This window comes from Cryptomeria japonica, chromosome 5, assembly GCF_030272615.1.
Source record: "Cryptomeria japonica chromosome 5, Sugi_1.0, whole genome shotgun sequence".
Taxonomy (NCBI): domain Eukaryota; kingdom Viridiplantae; phylum Streptophyta; class Pinopsida; order Cupressales; family Cupressaceae; genus Cryptomeria; species Cryptomeria japonica.
Window position 1 is genome coordinate 504667191 of NC_081409.1, and position 23289 is coordinate 504690479.

The 23289-nt window shown below is 35.1% G+C and overlaps 1 pseudogene; it reads left to right on the forward strand.

Annotated features, from left to right (window-relative positions):
* The first annotated feature begins 20014 nt into the window (after nucleotides 1-20014).
* LOC131876427 (clathrin heavy chain 2-like) lies at nucleotides 20015-22326 on the forward strand (annotated as a pseudogene).
* Nucleotides 22327-23289: the final 963 nt, after the last annotated feature.

Genomic DNA, 23289 nt, shown 5'->3' on the forward strand with positions numbered 1-23289 from the left:
GATCTGGGGCATAAAGGCTAGAGATTTTCCTTTAATTTGGAGGGAAAGTCTTATTTCATGTTGGGATCTATTTTCCTTTTCAGGAAGAGAAATGCTATGGAATAGACTGAGCATCTCAGGGTCCATCCGAGAGTGTCTAGGTGATATCAGCACGAGTCAAGTATTTTTGTTTCTACCAATAATCAGTTGGAAATTTTGGTTTCACCTCATCATGGGAGCCAATATGCAGATAAGGAGTGATTTTTAACAAGAATTGTGTACAGCCTTTAAGGCTCGGTTTTATTGACAAGTGTCTTATGGCCTAAAGCTTGTTGTTCCCTTGTTTTCTATAAAAGGGAATTCAAGGCCATTAGTTAGGGTCTGAATTTTCTGAGAAATATCTCTATAAAATATATCTTTTCTACAGTGTTAGGTCCAAAATAGTTCTAGAGAGTCATAGGAAATAGCAGGGACTATAATTTTATTTTGTAGAGCAAAAAGAAATAAAGCAGTTGCAGGTTCCCCTTTTTCAAATGGGTCATTTTGTATTTGAATTTGTTGGCTATCATCTGATAAAAGATAGCTTATGATATTAATGTAGATATATTTTCCTAATCTTTACTCTCCTGTGTGTGATTTTATCTTCTTTTAAGAAAATGGGATCAAGGGTTTCATTTGTTTATTGCATTGTTATGATGTATGTATTCTTCTATTCAATGCTTTAGTCCAAGGGGTTAATTAAAATTCTTGAATAAGATTACAGAGGAAATAAGGCTCGCCATAGGATTTGATAAGTAGTTCAGATAAAGGATTATAAACAGAGCAATATTGTAAGGTAGTATTGTTTCAGGCTAGACCAGCTATTAGATGAAATTTTATCAGGTTTTCAGTAACACTTTTCATATAATCTGTAACCCAAATGAATAAGGCACTGGTATTTGCTACCAAATCTCATTAGGTTATTAGTTTCCAATTTTTATCTTCTTCATGATCTCTTAGAGTGAATCTTATAAATATCAGAACATTCATTTGCTAAGATTTATGTATTTTCTAAAAGTAGTCTCACCCTCCCTCATACTCTAGCTTAAGGTTGAGGATCACTAAAGGATTTTCCATCCTTAGCATTCTCCCTTTCTATTGAGTCTTATTATGAGATTATCTTCTTTTTTTAAGTAAGTTCCTGAGTATCCTTGCAAAGAGTAGGAATTTCTTGCTAAAGGGATCACCCTCCCTAGTTCTGCAGAGCCTAAAGCGCAGAAGGACTTTCTTTCCTTGTTATTGTTGGCCCAAGCCTTGTAGATATTGATAGTTGGAGGTGGCTCTCCATAGATATTTTGAGAAAATCAGCTTGGTCTCTGCCCTGTAAGCAGTGTAAACCCATTGTCCATTTTGGGAACCAACACAAGCATCCCCCTATGATTCTAGAGAGGGGGTAGAAGGACCTGATTTTGGATGTGAAGGAGAGAATTGAAAGGAAAAATGGAAATACACCACGAGACACCAAAAGAAGGTATGTGATACTATTAAGAATTTAATTATGTACTAATTACTCTTTATATTTATATAATCTAACATTTTTCAAACTTTTCATAGACTAAGTGACACGTCAAAGGCAACCAAGGCAAGACAAGAAAAGCACGGGCAACACAAACTTGGCTCTGGTGGTTATATGAAACTTGTCGCATGAATTGTAAGAGTCAGTAAATGAAATATCGCATCAAAATATTTATAAATTGTTCACAATTTTTTTTTTATCAAACAATACAAGAAAAATTCATGATACTAAGCAAAAATTTAGGGCTCTGAATTCAATAGAGCACCCACACAAGATGACAAGAGAATTGCCTACCAGGAGGCTATACAGTCGTGGTTGAACGGCTATGAGAATTGAGTGGGCAAACATGAGATTTCGGTGCATCCGTCACATAGGTAAATAAGCTATATGAAAATAATTTCAAATTGAATACCTTACCAATAATCTATTTGATGTTAAGTTCCAACATAAAGTGAATTTATTTGTTTTAATTAAGAAAGCAATTATAACAATGTGCATGACATTGGAATGCAGCCTGATAATCATGGAACACAACCTCCACATGCAGGTCCAGATGTGCATCCTAGTAGTGGAGGTATTCATTTGCTATTCAATTTTTTTCATGTAATTATTAATATAAATAAACATCTTAAATTGTAATTGGTGTAGAAATTAATGGAACCTTTTTTGTTAATATTTTAGAGCATGTAGTCGGTGGTGACCAAGTGGAGCATGATCTGGGTAGACAACATTAGGAACATGATGTTCCCCAGTCAGGTAAAGAGGACCACTGTTATTCCTTTAAACATATTTAATTGTAATTGGTGTATTGATTAATGTAACCTTTTGTATTTCAACTCCAGAGGATCTAGAGGGTGTTCAACATGTTGAGGTTGAGGCTAGACAAAATGATTTTGAAGATGATGTGGCCCCATCAGGTAAAGAGTGCCATGGTTATATTCTTTAAATTAATGAAATACTTGTAACAAAAATAAAAAATGATTTGAATTTAACCCATTTCTTTGTTATTGCAAAGGATCCCCCTTTGCATCATTGTCCTCATCCTCAAAAGAGGACTAGGCATACATCAAGATCACGAGCAAAGAGAAGAACAACTGAAGAGGGGGGAAATGATGAAGAAAATGATGCTCCACTTAGACTTTTCATAGCTTCAAAAAAAAAATGATTGTAATCTACATTATTTGATAATGACTGATTTTTATGTGTTAATGAATGTAATTATGTGAAAATGAATGTTCATGAATGATATGTGTTAATTAATATTGATGAATGTTGTGTGTTAATGAGTGGTAATGAATGTTATGTGTTATTGAACATTATGTGATAATGAATGAATGTTATATTTTATTAATGGATGAAATAATGAATGAATGCTAGATGTTAACGAGGAATTTAGAGTGATGTTGGGGGCGGAGGGGCCAAATGAGCTTCCACCTTCACGTGGTTGGCCCTGTTAAGTAGAGAATATTAAACTATTCTTGAAACCAAGCGAAGCTCAATAAGATAACACACTTTTTAATATTTCATTATTTTGCACATTTAATCTTATTGAATAATGTATATTGAATCTTAATTTCAGGGTCCAACAGAGCCAACACAAACAACAACACCACAAGTAAGTGGTTTGTTTCTAAGTTGTTTTTTTCATGATAATCTGGGAAGGTTCATCTATAGTGTTATGTGTAACTGTGAAGGTGAGAAATTTATAATTTTTGTGTTCTGACATTTATTTTTTGTTCCAGGTGGATGACTTGGAAGAGGTCAGTGATTACTATCAAAATAGGGGTCACTTTGATGAACTCATATCCATGTTTGTGATGAGCAGCAGCACTGGAAGGAACTTACATATTTATATATTCAAGATTATGAATATGATAATATTGCCACTACTATCATGAACCATTCTCCAGAGGCATGGGATCATATGCAATTCAAAGATGTTGTAGTTAAACACTAGTATATTTGGGCCTAAATTCTGACAAACAATTGTCGGTAGTCCGACGAAACCATGTCGGACTTCCAACCAATTTCACCATCGAAAACTCATTGTCAGTCTTCCTGACAATACCATTTACATCGGAATTCCGACAATGTTATGAACTCTTCTGGCGGTGGCTATATTTGCTCCCCCGACCAAAAATTTCAATGGATGACGGTCGTAATTCTGATGGATGCTATGTTTGCTCCTCGACGACTATTCGACAAGAAAGTGACATCAGATATACAACATCCTCATTGGTTGTTTCTTTAGTTGTCATCAGAATTCCGATGGTATCAGATGTTGTGGGTTAGATGGCTTTGTTGTTGGTGCATGAAAGCATTGAACAAGCTCTACTTTTAAAAATTGAATAAAACATCTTTTATTTATTTGATTCAGTGTTATTTGCAAAAAAAGATTATCAATGATGTTTCCTTTCTCCAAGAATTATCTAGGATCTTTCCGTCAGACAATATGTAACATTCAATGACTAAATCTTTTCTTTGCAAATGCTTATTTTATTTAATTATCATCTAAGTGTGAATTATAATTTATATCTTTGCGGAAGAAGAAGATACAAGTTGAAGACTCATGCGAAAGTAAATTTCATAAAAGAAAGCAAGCAAGCATTATCTTGAATGACATGGAAACAAGCTCATCAGCTTCCTAGAAGAGAGCAATTGGAGAAAAGTAGAGGAAAGTGTTAAAGGGTGATAAATATATAGAGAGTATGCAATACAAACAAACAATGTCTAGAGTGTGTGATGTGACATCTCTAATTTATGTCCGGAGGGACTAACTGGTTTTGGAGTTCCTGGGAAACCTATTGGGCCACGCTTGGAGGAAATAAATGTGTTCATGCAAGGACCACCTTTTTTCTATTATTAGAATGATGCTTTTGCACCAAAGGATATTTGGAAGGCAATATCCAAAAATTTCTATAGTGTGGAACCAGAGTTGGTGGACTCAAAGTACTTTTCAGCTTCCAGAAGACCAAGAGGTTATGTACACAATCTCCCAATAGAAGGGAGATTTCAAGCATTACCTCTCCCCCCCATGACTATTCAGGAAGCACTTCCTCAGACAAAGGACTATTAGCCTCCATGGGATCAAAGAAAAAATTGAATCATAGACTCTAGACGATGTGGTTGTGTCCTTCGTGAAGAACTCTGCACTATAATTGAAAATTCATGAGGGAAACTGCAAGATAGTGAATAGAAATACATTCTTGAAAAGTGGGAAGAATGGATCTTAGTTTGGGTGGGGCTAGGTCAAGTGGCTCCTCTAGAGGTTGACCTGTATGCTACTGTATCTATTTGGAATGCATTACCCAAACAGTGCAATCAATCAGTCTCACATGAAGTTCCACGAGTGTGATCTTTTTCAAATCCTAATATTATTTCTTTCTCATCAACCTCTAGAGGAGCCACCTAACTGGGCCCCACCCAAACCAAGATTCATTCTTCCCACTTTTCAAGAATTTATTTATATTCACTATCTTGCAGTTTCCCTCGTGAATTTTCAATTATAGTGCAGAGTTCTTCACAAAGGACACCACCACATCGTCTACAGTCTAGCAATTCAATTTTTTTCTTTGATCCCATGGAGGAGAATAATCCTTTGTCTGGGAAAGTTCTTCCTGAATAGTCATTGGGGGGAGAGGTAATGCTTGAAATCGCCCTTCTATTGCGAGATTGTGTACATAACCTCTTGGTCTTTTGGAAGCCGAAAAGTACTTCGAGTCCGCCAACTCTGGTTCCACACTATAGAAATTTTTGGATATTGCCTTCCAAATATCCTTTGATGCAAAAGCATCATTCTCATAATAGAAAAAGGTGACCTTGCATGAACACATTGATTTCCTCCAAGTGTGGCCCAATAGGTTTCCCAGGAATTCCAAAACCAATTAGTCCCTCTAAACATAAATTAGAGATGTCACATCACACACTCCAGACATTGTTTGTTTGTATTGCATACTCTCTATGTATTTATCACCCTTTAACACTTTCCTCTTCTTTTCTCCAATTTCTCTCTTCTAGGTAGTTGATCAGCATGTTTCCATGTCATTCAAGATAATGTGTGCTTGCTTTCTTTTGCAAAATTTACTTGTGCACGAGTCTTCCGCTTGTATCTTCTACTTACACAAAGATATAAATTACAATTCACACTCAGATGATGATTAAATAAAATAAGCATTTGTAAAGAAAATGTTTAGTCATTGGATGTTACATGTTATCTGACGGAAAGATCCTAGACAATTCTTGGAGAAAGGAAACATCATTGTAATCTTTTTTTGCAAATAACACTGAATCAAATAAATAAAAAGTGTTTTATGCAATCTTTAAAAGTAGAACTCGTTCAATGCTTTCATGCACCGATGGCAAAGCCATCTAACCCATAGCATTATCTATAATAGAACAAATCACTATAATAGGCTATTATAAAGAATCTATACAGAAATATGAAAGAACATTAAATTACCATTACAAACCCATAAACCAGTAAATAGTGAAAATAGATATAAATTTGTAAATGTCTCCCTACAAACACCACAACCATAACCAAAACAAAAAAAAATTCTTACCCGCAAAAACTAAGTAGCTGGTGAGTTGCAAGTCTACAACATCTCTCAGATGATTGAACTATTTCTTAATTTTTTTCTTCTGATTAGTCAATGGATGTAGTTGCATGTACAAGTTTTCTATTTGAAGCCTTTCGTTTCCTTCTGCATCATTCTTCATGTCTATAGTATTGGATAGTTGTACAATTTGTGATGCTATAATAACTATGTGACCCTTAATATCCTTAGTATATTTAGGCCATTGTCTTTAAAACATGTATGTCGCCACTACATCCTTTACACTTTTCTAAAAAAAAAATTATGCTTTCTTTTAGTTGGATATGTGTTGTTGTACATCTAATCATCAAAAATTCTAGCCTTTTTTCTTCCACCTTCTTCTCTACATCCTTTAAAACTTTGGCTTCCAATTTGAAAGAATGTTCCTTAAATCCATTAAGCATCAATTGTTTTTTCTCTACACTTGACAAAGACTCATCCAAAAATACTTCTAGAAGTCCTTCATGAAGGACTTTCACTGCATCATTAATAAGTTATGATCCCTATATTTAAGACTTAATAAAATTCTTGTGAGTAGAATGGTGAAGTTTATCACCCAGAAAAATCATATGCAAGGGAGACAATCACTTAAGCTCCATCTGATCTTGAGACATTGATGTCCACTTTAGCATGTCACATCCTAAATTGACAAGACTAGGATGCCTTAGGTGCCCTGGTACTCATGATTGGGACCCAAAATATAGCCCCTCATTTCTTGCCTCATGTGTGAGAAAAAAACTCAAACACTTTATGTATGATTAGGTATAAAAGGAAGCCTACCCTGTCATTTGAAGGGGTCTACCTACAATTCAAGTGATCTCTTAATTATAAAATCAATTCAATTCCAAGTGAACAAGCAATCAAGCATTCATCAAGCATTGAAGGAGAATTCAAGTTAAAGCACAACATTCATGATCAACAGTCTACATGACATCCTGAAACCTTGTGTGAGGATTCAAGAAATATTCATCAAGGTATCATGTTCAATTTTAAGCATTTTTAGATTAGATCTAAAGGGATCATTTTGAAGATGGAGGAAGAGATCTTTTCCTAAAGATTTCTACCTCCAAAAATAGAGGAGATATTTAATATAGATATCATCTTTTAAATTAAGAAATGGGCAAGAGATTAAGAATACAAACCTTCCATATTGCACACTTCAAGGTATATTCAAACCTATTTGACCTAGGAAAGCCCCTATCAACAAACCTATTTTCATCATTTTGTGTGTAGGAAATTGATTTAGGAGTTACATGTGAAGAATTTGGCAAAGTAAATGATGACAATCAAACTCATTTTTTGATGGCATGAAAAGCAGAAGAGTAGGCCAGTTCCATACACCTTCCTTTACTATTTTAAAAATATCATCAACCAAAATATTGTGCAGCAGTAGTATGGAGTGCATTTCATCTATTTTATGCCCAAAGATTTCATCATACCACTTTCTTTTCAAAGATGACTGATCGATTGTGATGTTTGGGTAATGCATTCTAAATAGATATAGCTGCATACCATTTATCTATCTTGAAAGCTTTTTATCCTGATGGCATTAAATTAAAGTTCTTTCTCTATTTTCTGGTGATCTTTGGAGCAGAGGTTGCTTTGCATCGACCTGGGATACATTTAACTTGTGTTGTATCAACAGAAATATGTATCCTAGGTCGATGCAATGCAACCTCTGCTCCACCAATACCAAATAGAAGAGAAAGTACTTTAATTTAATTCCATCGGGATAAAATGCTTTCAAGACATATATTAGATATAAAAGGAAGCCTACCCTGTCATTTGAAGGGGTCTACCTACAATTCAAGTGATCTCTTAACTATAAAATCAATTCAATTCCAAGTGAACAAGCAATCAAGCATTCATCAAGCATTGAAGGAGAATTCAAGTTAAAGCACAACATTCTGCATGACATCCTAAAGCCTTGTGTGAGGATTCAAGAAAGATTCATCAAGGTATCATATTCAGTTTTAAGAATTTTTATATTAGATCTATCCTTTCCCTCAAAAGGAAAACATTATACTTCAAGGTTAATTCACAACCCAAGGTTTGACCTAGGAAAGCCCCCATCAACAAACCTATTTTTCAGCATTTTGTGTGTAGGAAATTGACTCAGGAGTTACATGTGAAGAATTTGGAAAAGTAAATGATGACAATCAAACTCAAATTTTGATGGCATGAAAAGCATAAGAGTAGGCCAATTCACACCTCCTAGTCCCAAGAATTTTTGACAACCTTTTGATAGTAGATTCTATGTACCATCCTAATCCAAAAAGCATTCATTTTTTCTACATCTGACAGGTGGAGGATCTAGTTGATCTGCACCTCCTAGTCCCAACAATTCTATTTGAACACTCTGTCACGGGAGAAGAGATGTGACTTCTAGGTCTACTAAGGAGGCGCATACTATTAGTCATATGATAAGAGAAAAGAGAAGAAACGTGAATAATAATAGATAACAAGTTTTGTAATGTTGGGTGATTCATGTTACATCATGGATTTCATTGGCTAGCAAGTTGTGTTATGCTAGGTGATCCATGATAGAGAAGATTAACAAACAAAACCATTTGTTCGCAAGGCAATCCAAAAACTCTACTACAAAATGGTTGTTGTAGTGACACAAAACACAAACAACAATAATAACCAACACTTTCAAAGGTGTAAACAACAACAATGGTCACACTAGAATTAATCCATGCTATTCCAAGTAACGAATCTCAAAAAAATAATAACCATGCCCTAGGGGGTGCTATGTACCACAACACTTCTAGTTTGAGGATATTAACAAAAATTAATTAACAGAAAAAAAGAAAAAAAAAGGAGAGCTCATATGCCTCCCCTTAAGATGCCAACATACCTCTAGGTTGATATCTTAAGGTAGATAGTGCTCAAGGATAAGCACCTTCAACACCAAGAAGATACCTTTAATAAACATACATGCATTCCAAGCTAGGAAGAAAGATCCTTGTACATGCCTCATTGCTATAAGAAAGGAAGAGATAGTTGTAAAAGAGATATTATGGAAATATTAAACATAATTTAAATGAAGGCAACCAAAAGAATGTAGAGAAATAAAAAAAACTCTATAGAGCAACTATTTTACATACCTCAAATACAAAATTGTAGAGTGGAACAATAAAAAATGGCAAATCAAGGAAAGAATGAAAGATCCACACCAAATTCTTATACAATGCAGTCCATTTGAAGGATTTTCATTCAACACAAGATAGTGAAGGGTTCATTATGATGATTTATTTTAAGGTTCATAAGTTAAAGGTAGTCACTAACATATAAAGAGTGAATAAATTGAAGAGCCCAGTGAATTGCCAGTGTAGCATGAGGATGTATGATGTTAACAATAGCAAAATGATATTATGATGGTGGTGAAACTACAAAAAGTCTTGATCATATTTTTATTGAGCATGAAAGAAACCACCTTGAGCTCATGAATGATAGGCATCGTTTTGTAGAGTATCAACCCTTGTTGAACAAGGGTGTCACATTTTTTAGGCTCGATCAGTGCAAGGAGACATTTTGTGTATATGAAGTGGTTTCAATTAGCCATTTTATGCATAAGTAGAGAGGAGAGGTTGATGTCTTTGTTTATTTTCCTACAAAACAATGAAAGAGGTCCTAATCAAGGGACACACGTCCAAGCAAGGAGAGAATTTGGATTCAGGACAATTCTATGCAAGAAAGGATATCAAGTTATAAAAGATAAAAATCAACAAAGGTAAAGTGGATCCTTAAAAAAGAGGAACAACTGACAACTATTATTCTTGCTCCATGATGTAGAGACAAGAAGAACTAGGCTATTACATTGCCTCCCAAGTATTATTGCACATGAAATCATAGTACTATGAATGACAATGAGCCCCTAATAGGTAATTAAGCTACCAATGTCATATAGCAAGATAAAAACATAATAGGTTATAAATGTCATTTAGAAGGGATATGATGAGTGTATAACTCATTGTCACCTATTATTTAAATGTTACTAGAACTAAAATAAGATGTTGAATTTTAATCTCCAAATCATGACATTCATTAGTGGAATAGTTGATGATGCTTGAAAAAAGGATTGTCCTAATATTGTTTATGGTTTTTTCTTCAATTTTTCAAGGGGAGAGTAATAAAGTTGGCTTTAAGATACTCATACAAAATTATCTCTTGTTGTGATTAAAATTTGTTGGAAAATTCATAGATATATTCGACAATGGGGGAGGGGATGTCAACAAAGGAGGAGGATAGAAACCTAAATCTACTTTAGAAAAATGTAATGTATATTTCTCATGAACCTCCACACTTCATTGCACACATCCTAAATCATGTCCATTGCATCCATGTGTATAATTAAATGTGGTATTTAAATCATGTCTAGAGGAGTGTTCATTCATATTTTCAAAGTTTAAAGATCCTCAACCATCATCAAGACATGTGTTGGAAGTGGTGCAGGAGCACCTAGGTCCTAGTTTCTTGTTTTTACAAATTTTGTCTTGTAATGACCCTAGCCAAGTCAGTAGTAAATAAGGACTCCAAGAGGGTCCAAGAGTGAGTATTTTGTTAATGTAGGCCTAGGTGGAGTTCATTTTACCTAGGTTTGCATTTTTGTGTAAATAGTGTGTTTTAGAAGGTTTTTGGTCTTTTGGTAGGTCAAAAGTGTCAAATATTGTCAAAAGCCTTAGAGAGGGTCAAATAGGTCTTAGGAATGTTTTAAATATCACATGTGATGACTGGACATAGGTCTCTTAGGTTGGAGAGATCAAAAGTGGAAAAAGCACAAAGTTGCAAAAAGTTGTCATGACAACTTTTGATGTCATGACAATTTTTGTCCTGAATTTGGTTAGCATTAAAGCTAGGGATTTCCCAATTCCATGGAAGGAATCTACACATGGTAATTCTATATAAACCCTCTCTTTCACATTTATCAAGTTTGGTGTACTTGGATTTTGGAAGCAATAATCAAAATACAAGATTTTGGACTGCGCTTTTCATTGTTTTTGTCAATTTTTGCATTCTTTGAAGGTTTAATGGATTGAATCCATGAATCCAATGATGGATTGAGGTTTAGTAGTGTGTTTCAGGGTAGGATTTTAATTTTCAAGATTTTTATTTAGCATTTACTATTGTTTAGGTGATTTGATTCACAAGTAGCCAGTTTTGGCTTGTAATTAATAGTTTTTGCTAAAATGGGTGCCCCATAAAATTCCACCATGTTTTCATCACGACCTTTTGGTACATGGTAGGAAACATATTTTATAGTGTACATATGAAAGTAGAAGGTCTGAAAGTGTCATTTGATATTTTTAACATCTTGCCCTAGGCGAGCGCAGGAGCAACTCGGCTAGAGTTAGCAAGATGAAAAGTTAGCACAAATTGTAGACGTGAATTAAATTAAAGTCCCAAGATTTTTGGAAGTTGTAATAGGTTAGTACAGGTCTTCTTGTGTTGGAGGAAACCTCAATATTTCCATTTGAAGGTCCAAAGACAAGATTTACTTGCTACTGCCAGTCAAGTGCCTAGAAGCCCTTGAAATTCTCATTTTGGGGTTTTTGTATCCAAAGAAGGGTTGGAAGCTTAAAACCACCCAAACCCTTTGGTGTTGAATGAATATTTGAATAAAATCCATTTTATTTTGGGGTTCCTTTGGATCATTTTAGCCGAAGACCTCAAAAACCAGTTCTAGGAGGCCTAATTGGGCTCTTTCCCTTGTAGCCTTTTCTAGACCAATTTTTGAAATCGATAAGAAACCTTTGGATTGAAAACCACACATGGACCTTGAAACCATATAAAAACATTATAGAAGAACCCCCTACACCTTTGAAACATCTCAAGACCATTGGAGGGCATTTTGATGAATTTGAGCCAAGAAGCCATCATTGAGCATATGGGAAACATAGCAAATTGGCAGGGTTCCTAGCAAGGACACTTGAAGCAAACACCTTGGAGTGAGTAAGAGAAAGCCCTAGAAGAGATTGAGAAGGAATTGTAGGTCTAGAAAGCAACTAGGCCTAGTGAGTTGGTGAAATTGAGCAACATCAACTTAGTGAAGTGTTGAGCAGGCTACGTGAACTCTATCAGGAAGAAGAGGTTGGAATAGATTTAGAAGAAGCTTGAATAATTGACACATACAAATCCCTTGAGACTTCATATTTGGATAGAGGGACCTTATATCAAATTAAGGAAGGGATGAGAGTGATATATGTATTAGTGTAATTATTATACTTTTTGAATATTTATCCTTAGTATAATATTGGAAATAGTATCTTATACTAACTAGGGAGTCGTAATTAGTATATTATTTTCTCATTTTTAGTTGTTGATCTCATTATTTAAGACACAAATGATTTTCATCATTTCTTTTCTTTATGTGGAATATATATCTAATGTAATTATTTATATTTTTAATAAGAAAATAAATTTATTGTAGTAATCATGTGGTTTTTTAATTTTATCTCTTGTCTAAGAGAAAGTATTGAAGATCATAACTCTAATATGGATTTATTTTGGATGAGTAACAAAACTCCTCTATTATTTATCCTATGATAGATGTTCATACCTTGTTCAAAAACTTCCAATTTATGTGAGGTAGTATATCAAACAGTCGGTGTGCCATTTCAAAGCTCCCATTTTCACACAGGCTGGGGGATGTTGACAGAGCTTTACACCTGCGCCCATGCCAACGGAGAATCAGAAACATCACTATTTGCAGGTGCAAAATAGAAGGGTGACTGATGAATTAATTAAAGAAGGGGAATGAAGCCTATTGGTCTTTAGTCGTTGAACACAATAATCGATGGGATTGCACAAAATAGACCTTTTAAAATGCTTTAGAAACTTTCAATACTATGAAGACATGAACAAGGAATTCAAACTGCTAAAATTACAAAAATGATGTCTCATGGAATGCCACGATATGCAAAAACTAGATTTGTTCAAAATATTTTTGAAACCTTAAGGCAAATACACATGGTAGGTGTACAACCGAAATCCACAACCATTGCCAGCACCCTCTTCATACACATCCGAGATTGGAACCTTGGAATAGGGTCTGGGCATCAATTGAAACTACTTTAAGGGAGATTTTCAGATGTTGTAGTTGTGAATGCCCCTGGTAGATATGTCTACAAAATGTTGGAGCATAAAACAAAATATATGGACTATTTTTTGAAAAAAAAAAATTCCCAAAAAGGATGTCAATTCATACGCTATATATTGATTCATACCCGTGAGCATGTCCTATTCCATGAACCGACATTGCTTCCATTTTCACACATTATCCCTTTTCTGCCAGTCCTTCAACCTACGGAAAACTCCATATCCAATTCTCGAGCGGGGGAAGAAGAGCTTTGCTTTTCTCGGGATCACCATTCATTTCTAGCAGGACTCGAGCATTGATTTCGAATAGATATGATCTCTATTCGACACAGAAAAAACCGGTGGCATTATGCAGACACAACCTCTCCTCTATTGTTGGGGTTTGACAGAGGTGGAACTATGAAGAGCCAATATAGGTTAGATTTCATGCTTACTATGGGCGGGAGTACACTGTTGGGGCGGCAATGTGACAATGTGAAGAGGCCGTGAAAATGATTTGAAATCTCTTGGTCTTTTGTTTGTTTTTTAAGTAATGCTTGTTGTCGTCAAAATTTTGATGAACGCGGGCACTTTTTGTAAAAAGCACAAATGTCATTGCCAATTCCTTCTTCGTCGAAAACATATATTAAATTATCGTCAGAATTCCGACGAATGCGGGCAATTTTTCAAAAAAAAATCAAATTTGTTCACAATATACCTTCTCCGTCGGAAACCTCCGTCGAAATTTTAGGCCAAATGTATTAGTGAAAGTGGCCAATGTTGAATTGTACTATAAAGTTGTACACTTTTATTTTCAAGAACACCCAGATCTTATTAATGACCTCTTTAATGTCATTGCCCTTAGGGTAGACCACACACGAGTGGTTGATATCATGCGTAAGGTATGGCTCTAAACTATTTTATTTTGTTACCGTTTTTAGGATTACCGAGATGTCTTTCACTTGGGTATTAATTTTTTCTAGATGATCTCTTTAGAAGCTATTTGGTTTGGAAAAATTTCATGAGTATCTTTTGTTCTGTTGTATTTGTTATCCATGTTGGACATCTCTATCTTGTGAAGTCGTACATGGTTGCAGTACAGAGCAACAATGTAGTTGTTGTTAATGAGGCTTTGAATGAAATTTATGTAGAAGAGGAAGATTATGATAGGCTTTGAGAATCTATAGATATGCATGATAACTTTGATTAGATAGGGCTTGCTCAGAGGGTGAGAGGAACTTCTCTATTGGTTCTTTCATTTAAGTTAAAGCGGGATGTAATTTAGTGTTTGAATAGTTTTCTAATGATCTTCAATTTCAATTAGGTTGAGAAACATGAACTTCTTTATTTCCGGTTAAAGACTTTTCTATAACGAATTTTCAAAAGCCAGCGACCCTTCGAGGAGGCAAATGATTCTTGAATTTTGTCTATTTATATTTATTGCTCGTTGAAAATTATGAAATGCTTACTTATAAATGTTTATGAAGTTGTGCCTGTATAAATTAAAAGTATGATTCCTTGATGAAGATTACTTCTGAAAATACCTGATTTAATTATATCAGATCAATAACAGACCAGTGCCTTCATCCCTTACTGATTTCATACTATTTCAAATTGAAAGATCCTGCATATAACCATGGAGATAGTTTTAATAAATTGTTTTCAAGACAAGACCATCACATCAAAAGCATCTATATGGATTGTAACTGAAATATAAAATGCAGTTAGTCTTATTGAATTTTAACTTTTCTCTAAAAGACCAATAAGACAATTTGAAACTTGTCAACCAACCTTTCAAATTGACGCTCAAACTAGAAATTAGTCTCAATCACAATAGCATAAGATAGCACATTGATGCAATCTAATAAAATAGATTTATCACATGGAACTAATCAATCAATTGAAAAGAATATACCATTCAGAATGAAGAACACTTGAATTTTATTTTGAAAATAGATAATCAAACCAATTGATTTCAATATGTATCATACATCAACTTTGATATTTCTAGAAAATAAACTGCATAAGTGTTGTATAAAATTGTCTTGATAAGATCATAAAACTTGAGGTATCTCCCCCAGTTGTTCTACAAGATCCTCCATTTATAGATGAGAATTCAGTTTGAAAGTGAAAGGGCATACCCTTTCATTAAAACTAGAACTAACAAAAACTAACTAAAAACCAACTTCCTAAAAATTGTCTTTACAATATGAACATATTATAAAAACATAGAAAAACATGACTCTAGGCTCCAACTTAGACATCAAGTCTGGTCTCCTAGCATCTTGCTGCACTTCTAGATATGCTCCAAGTACTTCTCTAACTTATATGTGTTTGCATCGTGGATGATATCCCTGGCACTGACTTCTAGTGTGACAAATTTTTCCATCTATTTCACAGTCTCTTTCAATTCAATTCCATCAATTTGGGCAATATCAAGGGCGGCATTGAGAAAAATGTGGCATTCTAAGATCCATACATCTTTATCCTTTATCTCAACCTTCTGATCAACTCTAGGAAACCAAGCTAAACATTGTCTTTGCATTCATCATATTCAAATTGTAATTCTTCATCAAAATTATTGTGTTTAGCCAGCAACCTCTTTACTTTTTCAATTTCGTTTGTTTCCGCTTTGGCCATTATTTTATCATGCAACCTTGTTCCCAATTTGTTTGAAATTCTACTATGTGAAACTGCATTGGCCATGTTCTTTTTAAATATTGTCCAGAATTCTTTTAGAAAGCCTTTTAAAACCTCAAATCTTTTAGTTAGTAATACACCAGCAATATCTGCCCTCACACTTTGCATCTATTTTAATATCTTTTTATTTTCTTGTTGCAACTCCTCGTAGTTTTTCTTCCATTGAGAGCTATCCGGAGTAAGAACCATTGGCACCTATTGCCCACTTCTCCTTGGCATTTCTTCATACAATGCCTTGTACTGGTTCCTCTCCCTCACTACTCTGACCATCTATGCTTTATTGAATTTTGAAATAACCACTCTGATATCAGCAGAAACAATTGGATCAATTTCACCAACTTTTAGTTTCATCATATGGCCAAAGGCTTTGTCAACATCAATGATCTTTGGTCTCTTGTGGGGAGGGTACAGAGCCCATAACCTCAAATATTCCTCATCCTAATCAAATTTTGAACCAATAAATACATCATTTGCACCTTGTATATCCAATTTGAATTCCTTGTTTTCTGAATGCAATAAATTGTCAAAGATAAAAGAAGCAGTGAGGTCCCATTCGGGAAACAAAATCACCCCAGCCTCTATAAGCAGTTGCCTCCCCTTTTGAGGGGTCATTGTGGTTATCTCTGTGTCAATTTCCTCTTTTAATTTCTTTAACAACTCAACCTCATTATCAGGTGTTATGTTGGGAATAGAATCCCTCAATTTCTTCCCTTTAAAATTGTACAAGAATGATTTAAATTCTTTAGAATGAATAAAAACATCATCAGAAACAAAAGCAAAAAACTCCTCTAACTGAGAGTCATCATGATCTTCTAATGTTGTCTCTATTTGGCCCTACATGTTTGGCTCTTCTTCCTTCTTTGGCACTTTCCATCTAGAGACAATTACATTCTCATCAGATTCACTTTCTGCCTCTTCCTCCTCGGTTTCAATTTCATGGAGTCTCTATCTCTTTTCTGCCAGTTCATTATTCAGTTGATCAATTACCTCTTTGGCCTCTGCATCCTCCATGTTCCTGATATCTTCAGCCTCAATACTGACATGAAGATAACCTCCCAAGTTCTGCCTCTTCTTGCAAGAGTGAATGTATCCTTCAGGATCATAGTTTTTCCTGGCATAATGCTCAAACAAATTGTATTCTTCTATCAGCATCTTATCAATTATTTCATAAGCTTTGGTTGACACTATGGTGAAACCACCAAAACTCAGTGTCCTAGGCAGGAAGGCTTGCTTATGCATATCTGCAAAATGTTTAGCATTGGACACACTCAATTGCCTCACAATCTCTAGATAAGCTATTATGTCTGGTACTAGTTTTGGTAGCATGTAGGGGCTCCCCTCAAATCCATATACTCTAAAACATGTAAAATCCTTATTCACAAACCAGTCCCCCCAGCTATGATCAACAATGTGTCTTTCATCATAATCCCTAGGTCTTAGGAACCTCTTGATCTTGTCAGAGATAGACCCTTCACATGAAATCCCATATATTTGGTACAGCGGCATCAAAATAAGTTCTTCAAAATTAATAAAGTGTGACCTCATATATAAAGGATCCCAAAGAGATGTCCACAATTGGACGGGCTTCTCCTCACCTTCCATGTTCTTGGTATTTAATTTTAGGCCCTCAGGCCAAAAACCCTTTACATATCCATAAAATAACACTAGATGCATCAATAGCGAATAAAATTTAAAATTGGGATGAGTATCATCCCTAAGGTTTAAAAACCTTCGTGCAACCTCTCCACCAAATATGTTGCATAGTCAAAAGGCCTAGGTTCGTACATTTGTATATCAAAAGCTAACACCAGCGGCCCAGTGCTTGCCAGATCAGGCACCTCCACCCCTCCTACTTGCCCACATGACATATATGTGTACTGCAAGTAGTGTCTGAACAAATCAATGTTGAATGATTGCCCATCTTCCTCTATTAATTTTCATGTCTGCATCTTGTGAATGGCAAATTTCCAATCGTTATATGTAGTGTTCATTCTAAGGTATTCTTCCACCAACTCCCCAAAGGACAAGGGCTTATTAGTACTGGGGTCTAAATTGAAAACCTCATTTATGATACCCGCATAAAATCTAATAAATGCTTCCCCATTTGGGAGTTGAATGCATCTCTTCACCGAATTATAATTCCTCACCAAAACCTCTAGCAATCTTATGTTTACAAAAATATTGGAAACTGTTAGCTTACCTAAATTTGTCATCCAAGGATTGCAAAGCAGCATCTCCTTGCTCCTTCTTAAATAGTGGAACATAAACAATTCATGTCCCCTTACCTTGGTCCAGACATCTCTGACTTATTTTTACTTGTCTTCTAATTGGTCTCTCCCCGATAGGTGCTACTTTGACCTTCTGGATTTTGGGTCGGGTGCCTACATTTGGTCTATCATGTCTTGGTTTAACCTCCTGACTGGAGGCACCTCTTCATTTTTTCCTTTCTTCACCTTAGAGTTAGGGCTCTTGGTCATCCTCTTCTTCTTCTTTTCAAAGGTGCAATGTGTTCTATCTGTGTATTCTTCTTTCACCAATGCAGTATTTAGACAAGGCAATTTCTAGTTAAACAGTATTCTTTTGCAATAATGAATTTCTCATAAAATTTGCCTCGTGCGAACCATAGATGCATCTACTGCAAGTATTAAATAGAAGATTTTTTAAAATTTTGGTATGGAATTCTGATATGACAATGGCTCGTCGGTATATGTCTCCCCGATGAATATTTCCCTTTTGGTGCTCTCTAAACAACCCTTTATCTACTTTGACATCTTACTTTCTCTTATCAGGATACCCTAAGACGATGACTCATATTCCTCCTCATCGATATATCTCAAACTGATATTCTCATCGGGCATCGGGTGAGCTCATTTAGCGTTATCACGATAGACATTGTTTCCCCAATGGGCTTCACCATCAGATTATCTCTTCCCAATGCAACCGGCTTCATCACCATAAGTCTTCCCAATAGTGTCTTCACTCCACTCAATCAGTTCGCTCCTTCATCAGGTATCGAGGTAATCTGAAATGAAACATACCAATAAGAAAAGTCTTCCCGATAGAGTATGTTCCATCGGTATATGTTTCACCGATGATTTCTTCGGGCGTTGGGTGGCTCAAAGTAACACATACCGATCGCTTTGGTTATACTGATGCAATTGGCTTCATCGCCATGAGTCTTCCCGATAGTGTCTTCGCTCTGCTCAATCAGTCTGCCCCTTCATCGGGTATCGGGGTAATCCAAAATGAAGCATACTGATAAGCAAAGTCTTCCCAATAGAGTATGCTCCATCGGTATATGTTTCACAGATGATTTCTTTGGGCATCGGGGTGGCTCAAATTAACACATACCGATCACTTTGGTTATACCGATGGACTCTTCTTTTCGTCACTCTTATCGGTATAAGTCTTATCGATACCCTCATTGGCTATCGGCAAGACAACTCTCCACTGCTGCCGCTAGTGTTTACTATGTTGATGGGTCATATTGGTATAGTTTTTTCTGATGCATCAATTCTCCTCAACTTTGCTCCTTGATCGGTATAGCTTATGCCGATGAGTACAACTCTAGCTTACTATGCTCTCTCATCGGTATGGTATCTCGAAGCAAAATTGGTCTTTGTTAGGTTGATTTCCCTCATCGGTATAACTTATACTGATAATGTGAAATTTTAATCATTTTCAACTCCTTTAAGATACAAAAATTGATAATGGATTTAATACAATCTGAACAAAAACTCTGTTCTACATGGGAGCTTTACCCTTTCTGATAATTAATTGTGCACTTTTATCAATCCCAAGAACCTATTTGCCAGGCCTCCTCACCTCAAAAGGAAACCCAGAGTGCTTCATCTTGTCTCAATGCCACCCTCAATATTCCCATGTGATGGTTGAATCTCTGGAGAGAAGTCACAAATGGATGGAGATTGTCACTACAAGATTGCACCTACACATAAAACCCAGTAGTAACTATTCTTATGGAAAGAGTGCTCAATATATAAAAGGAAATTATAGAAAAATATAATTTTTAAGAGAATAATTAATTTAAAAATTTATGTGCTAACATGTTGCACTGTCTAAAACGGATAATCTTTACAAGGATGAAATGGAAACTAGTTCTCAATCGGGTGATCGTGAATTTGCAAAGGAATTGCTGGTGTATTTTGTGGAACAAGTATACACTTGGTAAAACATATAGTTGGTTGTTCTCTCTCAGAGGCTAAAGTATATTTTGAATTTTCATTTTGGATTGGGGAATTGAAATGAGGCTTGCTTTTGCATTTGGAACTACAGGGCAAGAAAGAATGTTTTTATTCATGCTTGTTCATATGCTATGACTTGATTAGACCAGATGTGGCTTTGGAACTTGCCTGGATGAATAATATGATTGACATTGTGTTTCCATACCTACTTCAAGTTCTTGATATACTCTAATGATTCTGTGAATATTTTAAGTTTCTCTTTAATAAACATTTTAAATCTTCTACAAAATTAAATAGCTAATATTCAAAAAAATTATTTTTCAAAGTTAATTTGAAAATACATAATAAACATTGATGAGCTTGTTAAGGACAAATTAGAGGTTGTCTAAGAAGAGAAATCCAAGGAGAAAGAAGAGAAAGATCTAGTTGCTCAACTGCTATGCATTTTGCTTAATTGAGCCTCAAGGAGCACTTGTTCTACTCTACTGGTGGATTTTAAAAATTCAAATAAATATGTGCCTATTTTGTTTACAGAATATGTATGCTCGGCTTCTTCCCCTTGCTTTGCCAGTACCTCCAATAGCATTTTAAGAGCATAATTAAGGAAATTATAGAAAAATAGCATTTTTAAAGAAATTATAGAAAAATTATGTGCTAACATATTGCACTGTCTAAAAAGGATAATCTTTACAAGGATGCAATGAAAACTAGTTCTCAATCGGGTGATCATGAACTTGCAGAGGAACTGTTGGTGTATTTTGTGGTACAGGTATACAATTGGTAAAACATATAGTTGGTTGTTCTCTCTCGTAGGCTAAAGTATATTTTGAATTTTCATTTTGGATTAGGGCATTGAAATGGGGCTTACTTTTGTAATTTGGAACTGTGGGGCAAGAAAGAATGCTTTGCTTCATGCTTGTTCATATGCTATGACTTGATCAGACCAAATGTAGCTTTGGAACTTGCCTGGATGAATAATATGATTGACTTTGTGTTTCCATACCTACTTTAGGTTCTTGATATACTCTGATGATTCTATGAATATTTTAAGTTTCTCTTTAATAATCATTTTAAATCTTCTGCAGAATTAAATAGCTAATATTCAAAAAAATTCTTTTTCAAATTTCATTCAAGAATACACGAAAAAAATTGATGATCTTGTTGAGGAAAAGTTAGAGATTGTCCAAGAAGATAAATCCAAGAAGAAAGAAGAGAAAGATCTTGTTGCTCAATAGGTATGCATTTTGCTTAATTGAGCCTCAAGGAGCACTTGTTCTACTCTCCTAAAGGTTTTTAAAAATTCAAATAAATATGTGCCTATTTTGTTTATAGAATATGTATGCTCAGTTTCTTCCCCTTGCTTTGCCAGCACCTCCAATAGAATTTTAAGAGCATAATTAAGGAAATTATAGAAAAATAGCATTTTTAAGAGCATTATGAAGGAAATTATAGAAAAATAGTATTTTAAGAGCATAGTTAATTTGAAAAATAGCATTTTAAGAGCATAATTAAGGAAAATATAGAAAAATGGTATTTTTAAGAGCATAATTAAGAAAATTATAGAAAAATAGCACCTTTAAGGAAATTATAGAAAAATTATGTGCTAACATGTTGCACTGTCTAAAAAGGATAATCTTTACAAGGATGCAATGGAAACTAGTTCTCAATCGGGTGATCGTGAACTTGCAGAGGAATTGTTGGTGTATTTTGTGGAACAAGTCTAGAATTGGTAAAACATATAGTTGGTTGTTCTCTCTCATAGGCTAAAGTATATTTTGAATTTAGATTTTGGATTGGGGCATTGAAATGGGGCTTACTTTTGCATTTGGGACTACAGGGCAAGAAATAAAGCTTTGCTTCATGCTTGTTCATATGCTATGACTTGATCAGACCAGATGTCGCTTTGGAACTTGTCTGGATGATTAATATGATTGATTTTGTATTTCCATACCTACTTCAGGTTCTTGATATACTCTGATGATTCTATGAATATTTTAAGTTTCTCTTTAATAAACATTTTAAATCTTCTGGAAAAATAAATATGTGCCTATTTTGTTTACAAAATATGTATGCTCAGCTTCTTCCCCTTGCTTTGCCAGCACCTCCAATGCCTGGGATGGGAGTGGGCATGGGAGGTTTCTTTCAGCCAGGTATGAATGGAATGGGAATGCCTCCCATGCCAGCTTATGGTATGCCACCTATGGGTGGCTATTGATGGGATTGAAGAACTTAATGTGGGACATAATTCTTCAATCATACATGGTTTTTTGAGGTTGGTCTTTGAGTGGAAAGATTAGATTATCAAATTGTTTTTATTTTTGTTTGGTTGGTTGATACAAAATAATGAATATTTAGTATTATCATATTGGTCAATCAGTTCAAATCTTTCCATCCACCAAGCATCTGACGCCTGAACTGTTGCATGCTTAGATTGTCAAATTGTTGTTATTGTCGATTGGTTGGTTGATACAGAATAATGAATCTTTAGTATTATTGTATTGGTCAATAAGTGCAAACCTTTCCATCCACTAAGAATCTGACAAGGATGTTGTATGTCCGACATCATCCTCGTCGAACAAGCAGTGAGGGGGTCGTCGAAATTCTGACGCACAAACTGTCTCACATACAGCATCCTCGTCGGTGCAGATGCCCTGGTTGTTGTTGGACATCATCGGACGTTTGATGAACCCCCGTAAAACTATTACTACTTATTATAGTTGCCATTAGTTTTATATCCAAAGTCATTCTATATACTCTAGTCGGTTACTAGTACCGAAACATTCAGTCGATATGCACAGAGCAGTCGGTTATAGAAGAAAGTAGTCACAGAGCCCAGTATTCACCGAGTTGTCTACCGAGTAACATTCCATGTCTACTGAGTAGAAATAATGATACACCGAGTTGATATACACCGAGTGGAACATTTTACCAGATTCATTCAACCTAGACACACATGTGGAAACCTATTACAAGATCGAGGAACATAGAACCGTTATCACATTGGAAATTGCACTTAAGGATTGTGTATGATTTGAGATCATCTATCCAATGAAATATTTTGTATGGTTATTCATTTGATAAATCATGTGTGTAAGATCAAAGCAATGAACTAGATCACCGACATAAGATATCTATTTATACAACATGGATTGAGATCAGATAGAGATATATAGAGGTG